General features: G+C 43.7%; 1 long non-coding RNA gene across 1 annotated transcript; it reads left to right on the forward strand.

Annotated features, from left to right (window-relative positions):
- The first annotated feature begins 756 nt into the window (after positions 1-756).
- On the forward strand, positions 757-6858 carry LOC128107725 (uncharacterized). The gene is made up of 2 exons (XR_008217195.1): positions 757-1290; positions 1669-6858. It is a non-coding gene; the product is annotated as an uncharacterized LOC128107725 (long non-coding RNA).
- The last annotated feature ends 1071 nt before the right edge of the window (positions 6859-7929 follow it).

Consider the following 7929-nt stretch of genomic DNA (forward strand, 5'->3'; position numbering starts at 1 on the left):
ACAAAATTACATGCACAATTAGTGCTGCATTATTTCTGTGAGTTTTCAGAGTATATGCACCATGAGTGCTAGGTTACAGGCTTGAGTCTCACTCAACACATTCCATGAGTGCTCAGTTACAGGTGTGAGACTCCCACAGTAAACATACCATGAGTGCTTGATTTGTGGTGTGAGTCTCCCAGAGTGCATTCACAATTAGTGCTGGGTTATAAACACGAGCTCCTCACAGAACATGCACCATGAGTATTGGGTTAATGATATCAGTATCCCATAAGACATAAACCAAGAATCCTGAATTTGATGTGTGTAACTACAGAGTAAGTGTACCATGAGTGATGTATTAAATGTGTGAGCCTCCAACAGCAGTAAATGGACCAGGGATGCTAGCTAACTGTTTTGAGTCACACACAGCACATTCACAATGAGTGCTATGTTATAAACAGGTGTAACATGAATCTTAAAAGAGCTTATTAATAAAAAAACCCCAATGCCAGATATTGGGGTGAAAACTGAAAGATCAGAGAAACAGAAGGAACCACAGCCAACCTCACCTCACCAGCTCCTTAGCTGATCCTGTTTTCACGAATCCTCAGACTGAAAGCCTCTGAGTCCTCACCCCTGAGAGTCTCAGTTGAACTGCTGCTAAAAAGCCTCTAGTTCCTGATTCTCATGCCTTATACACTGTTCTGCTTCCTGCCATCACTTCCTGGGATTAAATATGTGTGTTCTTCCCAAGCAAAGATGTTGGAGACCGACTCCGGACAGCTATGTCCTGGACTTTGTCAAGCCTTGACAAGAACTTCCTGACCTAACTGCAGGAGATGTGACTAGATAAGACCTTCCTGGCCTAACTGCAGGAGATGGCGATTAGGTAAACTTTCTGGAGCCTGTCAACTGCAGGGGGCCTGGGACCAAAGCGACCTCACCCTTCCTCAGGAATTTTCCATTCTTCTCTCCTTTTGCTTCCTCTGCTCCCCCTCCCTGCCTGAAGCCCTGCTTATAAGTCTCAACACCCAGTCAATAAACGAGACCTTGACGCGACTCAGACTGACTCTGTCTTCCCTTATTGCGCCTGGTCTCCTTTCTCTCTCGCCCCCATTGATCTTTCAGGAGGTGCCTCCTCGGGTCTCCCCAATAACCTGGCCCGCGGGACGGGTCAAGTGGCGCCCAACGTGGGGCCCGAGGCACGGTGACCTGCCGGACGACGGACAACAGAAGGGGCCCCCCCGGAGAGGATCAGGGTAGAGACGCCCGGACCGCATCACTCGTGCAACGCGGGAGAGTCTTGAGGTAAGTATGTCGTCCCATCGATCATGGACAAAAATTTATCTAAAGAGGCTGTTTTTCTAAAGGAGATGAAAGGTAATCTTAGGGAGAGAGGAATAAGAGTTAAAAAAAAAAAGGATTTAATAAAATTCTTCCAATATATGGAAAAGAAATGTCCCTGGTTAGTGATTAATGGACCAGGAATTCACCCTCTGACTTGGAACAAGGTTGGAAAAGATACTAACAAATTAATCAGAGATGGGAAAATGTCCCGATGCCTTTTTTAGTTTTTATGGTGTGATTAGAGATGTTTTACCGGTAAGAGCGCTCTCTGTCTTGTCTGTGTCTCTCTGTCTTGTTACTTTTGTTTTGTACTTTGCAGGCTTGATTTGTACTTTGCAGGCTCTCACTGGGACAGACGTGTCCGGACAGTGAACCTGGCGGCCAAGGGAGACGTCCCAGAGCCCTAAGGCCACCTCAGAGGTAACCATTTGGTTTAGGAGCATCTTTGGGTATCTTCCCCCACGGTGGGAGGAAGTGCCACTTTGTATTTTGTCCTGGGAAATTGTCAGAGCCATTTTATGGGGTTTTTTTGTATGTTTTGTTGTGATCATTGTTACTTTACTCTCTCCTTCTCTTCCAAGAAAAAAAAAAAAGGTGCATGTCTGACTGACAGGGATGTGGAAGCCCCTGATGTCTGTTTGATTTAAGGATAGAGATACTTGAGTCTGGATTGTTTTTGATATGATTGAGCCTGGAGGGTTGCCCTCCCCCCACCCAGAGCACATCAGGCTGTCATTGTTCTTGGAACTTTGTTGGTTGTTTTGTTGGGGCGAAGTTTTTTCATGTGCCCTTGGTCTTGTGTGTAATGTATTAACTGTTCTCAATGTTGACTTGACTGTGACGGACGCTATGGGACAGTTCCCTTCTTCTCCACTAGACCTTTGCCTAGCCCACTAGAAGGATGTTTGAGCCACAATAGAGGGAACTGGGTCCCCCACCCCCACTCCCCGATTGAACTGAGATAAACAGGTAGCTCCTGCCTGATGGGGCTTGCATACTGTAAGAGGGGCTTGCTGGCTGTGAATGAGGCCGTCATCTCAGTGCTGATGTTCCGGTTCTTGGATTGTCTGTGTAAATGTTATTTATTTCTGTCTACTAACCTCCCTTATTTTCCTAAAGGAAGAGGAGGAAAGAGAGGCATAACAAAGGCCACCTCCGTCCGTCCCTCCGTAGCTCTCTTGCTATCAGGACTGCAGCCAGCTGGCTGCTCTCACGAGGGTGGGGGTGCATGCTCTCCTTACAGGCGGGCAAAGACAGGAGCTCTGGACAGGGCAATGGGGACTGCCTGCAATTGACAAAACTGTGTGGACTCTGAGCAGAGAATCTGACTTTAGTCAGAGGAGTTAACAAAAACTTTTTTTCAGGAACACTGGCAGCCAAGGACATGCTCTATGCCCACTGCTCCCCTTCCCTCCCTTTACTGTGATAACTTCAAGGTCTCTTCTGCCGGCCAGCCACTTCTCTTGTTAACCCTTCTCTGTCCTGGTATTGCTTGAAAAGAAATGTTAAATTATCAGTTCAAGATACTGGGAAAATTATGCTTTTGTTTCCACAGGAAAAATAAAAAATTTACATGGTGTGAAACCTCAATAACCCCCCTTCCTCTATCCCCTACAGACAAAGAGAAGCCTAAACCAGGATTCCTAAGTGTAGATAAGAAGTTAGACCCCTTTTTTCCCAGGTGGCTTTATCAGCTACAGAAACTTAAAAAAAAAAAAAAAAAACAAAAAACAAACAAACAAACAAAAAAACCACAGAGTCCGAATATATGACCATCTGACAGAGGCTAAGTGGTCATAAAACATCCCAAACTTCTCGAACCCCGGAGACAGCTCGTAAAACTCCTAGACACGGTTGTTTAACAAACAAGAAATAAAGATAACATACTGATATGAACCAGAAAGAATGGAGACAGGCTGTGAGAGATGAATTATGTGGTCTGTGCCTTTAAGAACTAGCCTCACAAAGAAAGGGCGTGAGAGATTTGGAACGAGCCCCCTGCCGTGGCTTGTAAACTTTGACTTCATCTGAATAAACCTTGCTTTTTGCATTCTGTACCTAAGTCTCCAGGAGGGTTCTTTGGGGGCGATCTGGGCATAGCAATGGGTTTTGGTCATTTGAGTTCAATGGGTTACAAATACTTGCCATCATTTAAGAGAATTGGTTTCAAATTATTGTTGGTTAAGATAAAAAAAAAATGTTTTAAAAAATATGTAAAATGCAAGTTATTAGAATATGTAAAAGCAAGGTATAAAGGTCTGAGGATAAAAAGGCTTAAATAATGATCTAAAAAAATGACTTGAGATATATAAAAAAAAAAAATAAAACATGTTTCAGATTTCTTTGTCTTGCTATTCTGCTGTTACATTGAGACTCCAAAGGGTTATAGTTGTAAAAATGTCTGTCTACTGTACAGGTATGAATGAAAAATGTGGCCACATGTATGTTTGGTTTTGAATGTCTGAGTTTGCATGTCCTTTATGTTAAGGAATACAAGTTAATACTAGTCATCTGGCTATTCAGATACTAGTTTAAAGTATAAACTGTTCTATTTTAATAAAAAAAAACTGAGAGGTATATTTAACTAATATATCTATAGGTGAACAAATTGGCCTGGTTATTGTTACCAAACTTAGAGATATTTTCAAGATTGGGCCTAGATTTGTTTGGCTCAGATACATTTAATAGATAATGGTCCTCAAACCTGTCAAGATCTGTTAAATATGGCATTTACATTATTTGATAAAAAGCTTACTATAGCAAACAGAGACTCCAAGCTCCCCAGCTCCTAGCAATGACTCCCAAGGTCTCCAAAAAAGATATGGAGCAATGACAAGAAGATGCCACCTGATATGTGGACAACACTGACCACTGGGCAAGACACTCTGACTCAACACCTGCTGCCAGGGATTTGGCCTATGAGACACTGACAAGATAAGATCAGTCTTTACCAAGTTGCTCCTCAACAGGGAAAATTTCACATTATGGGCCCAGCAGCCAAGACTGATGCTGTCCTGACACCTGTCCTGCCAACACTATGAAGACTATAGGAGCCTGGGATGATGGCAGTCTGGGTAATGGATAGTCTCTGTTGTTTTTTAAATAGATTTAAAAGTCTGCACTCAGGTAGAGTTTATCCTTCTCAGATCTTTGATAACATTGATGACTGGGCTAGCTATACCTTTGTCAGCTTAGTAATTGATTGATCAATGGATTAATTAATTAAAGAAAATAAAAAAAATAAAGCTAATAAGGAGAAAAATAAAGCTGGGAAATGAAAGGCTGAGAGACACTGCCAGCTGCCACGATGACAAACAGCATGTGAAGATGCCGGTAAGCCACGACCCACGTGGCAAGGTATAGATTTATAAAAATGGATTAATTTAAGCTGTAAGAACAGTTAGCAAGAAGCCTGCCACGGCCATACAGTTTGTAAGCAATATAAGTCTCTGTGTTTACTTGGTCGGGTCTGAGTGACTGTGGGACTGGCAGATGAGAGAGATTTTTCCTGACTGTGGGCAAGGCAGGAAAACTCTAGCTACAAGTCTCTTTAAAAAAGGTAAACAGGTTCTAAATATAGACTTACAGATGCTTTTCATTGGGCCAAAGAAATTTCAGTCCAATCTATGCTTGGCTCTCTAGATAGAAAAGACACTATGGATTTCAGGGCAAATTGATAATACTACAATTACTAAGACTATGGGTCTAAAAGTTCCAAATAAGTTCATAAGTTTTAACTTCTGTTCCTAGTTTATATCTATCTCAACAGGTTTCCACGTGGCTGACAGATACATCCAAGCATCATTTGCTGGTGACAACCTACTGCAAATGACTGAGCCCTGAACTTGCTGAAAGCTGATATGGACCAATTCAGTCGATATGCATACCATCTCTTCAGCTGGTCAATAAAACATTCCCTCTTGTCTTTGACTAACATTCTGGCTTTCCAGGGCCTTGACAACAACGTCCCAATGTCAGCAGGAAGTAATTATAGAAGAGAAAACATCGCCCTTGTTTCCCGCCCCCCTGGAATGTTAGATCAAAAGGGAATTTCTTGTCATAGGGAACCTGAGATAAAGTTCCAGGTTCCTTGAGGATAAGGAACTCTGTCAGCCATCAGAAGGCTTTTGGCCCATGTGCTTCTGCTAATTACTGTTGGCTCTTATATCACTGATGTCTTAACTAAATGATGATTCATGTCTGGGTACCACTAAACTGAGGATGCTAGAATTCCAATATCCACCTCTGAACCCATGACATACTTGCAGATGGCAAAAACTGAATAAGGGGAAGCTCGCTTTGCCATTGATAATGGGAAAGCTCTTATGTTCTGGTCCAATTAGTCTCTGATATGGAATTCTTTGAACAGAGAGGCAGATACACTCGAGAACCTGTGTCTATGACTATTGCCCTATTGTTAGGTATTGGGGGTATCACTGCAGAAATTGGTACAGGAACTACTGCCCTCGTGCAGAGCAACCACCTTATGCAGTTACAAATGGCTATGACTACTGACCTAGAGGCCATAGAAAGATCCATTTCTGCTCTGGAGAAATCTTTAACCTCGCTCTCTGAAGTTGTGTTACAAAACATAAGAGGTCTGGATTTACTATTTTTAAAGGAGGGGGGATTATGTGCAGCCTTAAAGAAAGAATGCTGCTTTTATGCCGACCATACTGGTATTGTCAGGGAATTGATGGAAAAATTAAGGAAAAGGCTAGCCCCCCCCCAAAAAAAAGGAGTTTAAAAATCAGCACAGGTGGTTTAAAAATTGGCTGCAAGGGTCCCCCTGGCTCTCCACCTTGCTACCTACCTTGCTACCTAGCCCCCTTAGTTGTTTTTCTCCTTCTCATTACCTTTGGTCCCTGGGCCTTTCAGCAGTTGACTCAGTTTATCAAAAATCAGATTGATTCGGCCTCACCACGACACATCTCGATTCATTATCATAGAGTAGATTCCGAGGAGGCCAGCCAGGAGCCCCATCAAGGACTCAGATTCAGTGTCCTAAGGCCCTAGCGTCCCCATGGTCTTGCTAGAGGGTACCCAATGACGGGAATAGTACAGGGCTCACGCCGGAGACAACAGCATACAGAGGTCGTCGAGACCGGCTCAACATGGCACGCTGCCGAGTGTGGGAAGCCCCCTGTGTAGCCTAAGACAGGGACTCTCTCGGACCCTAGCCACCCCGATCACAATGGACTTGGTCCATTTTTGAGAAAAGGGGAGGAACTGTTGGAGACCGACTCCGGACAGCTATGTCCTGGACTTTGTCAAGCCTTGACAAGAACTTCCTGACCTAACTGCAGGAGATGTGACTAGATAAGACCTTCCTGGCCTAACTGCAGGAGATGGCGATTAGGTAAACTTTCTGGAGCCTGTCAACTGCAGGGGGCCTGGGACCAAAGCGACCTCACCCTTCCTCAGGAATTTTCCATTCTTCTCTCCTTTTGCTTCCTCTGCTCCCCCTCCCTGCCTGAAGCCCTGCTTATAAGTCTCAACACCCAGTCAATAAACGAGACCTTGACGCGACTCAGACTGACTCTGTCTTCCCTTATTGCACCTGGTCTCCTTTCTCTCTCGCCCCCATTGATCTTTCAGGAGGTGCCTCCTCGGGTCTCCCCAATAACCTGGCCCGCGGGACGGGTCACAAAGACACGAGATCTCAAGCGCTGGGATTAAAGGTGTGTGCCACCATGCCTGGCTCTGTTCCCAGTGTGGCCTTGAATTCACAGAGATCGAGATAGATCTCTGCCTCCTGAGTGACAGCATTAAAGGTGTGTGTATCACCACTGTCTGGCCTCTGTGTCTAATCTAATAGCTGGCTCTATTTTCTCTGATCCCCAGATAGGTTGATTAGGGCACACAATATATTGAAAGACACATTATATCACCACAAACAGGAGCATCCCACAGTACATGTGCCATGAGTGTTGGCTTATTATTTGTAATCTAGCACTGTATATTCATGATGAATGCTGGGTTATAGATATGACCTCCCACAATCAGGCATCATGAGTGCTGTCTTACTGTATTAGGTCATGCATAGTACATTGACATAAATGTCTGGGTTAGTGGTGTGAGTCTCCCAGAGTACATAAAACATGAGTACTGGGTTACAAGTGTGCAACTACAGAATATGTGCACCATGATTGATGTGTTCTAGGCATGAATCTCCAGAAGTACATGTACCATGAGTTCTGACTTACTGCTTATAATCTAGTGCTGTTTATTTGCAATCAACGCATGAGCCTCTCAAAGTATAGGCACCGTGAACGCTGTTATACTGTTTGAGTGATGCACTGTACGTCATTGACACAAGTGTGCTGGGTTAATGATATGTGTCTCCTACACTATATAAATCCTAAGTCCTGAGTTCTTCTCATGCATCTCTAGAATATGTACAACATGAGTGTTTTGGAATATACATTCCAAACTGTACATTTACACAATGAGTACAGGAATTTAGGCATGATACTCACACAGTAAGCACAAGTATATGAGTGCTCCATTACAGACATGCATCACCTGAGTTCATTCACAAGGAGTGCTGAATTATAGACATGAGCCTTACACAATACATACTCCTTGAATACTGGGTTG

The sequence above is a fragment of the Peromyscus californicus genome, unplaced genomic scaffold, assembly GCF_007827085.1.
Source record: "Peromyscus californicus insignis strain IS unplaced genomic scaffold, ASM782708v3 Scaffold_12__1_contigs__length_115047231, whole genome shotgun sequence".
Taxonomy (NCBI): Eukaryota; Metazoa; Chordata; class Mammalia; order Rodentia; family Cricetidae; genus Peromyscus; species Peromyscus californicus.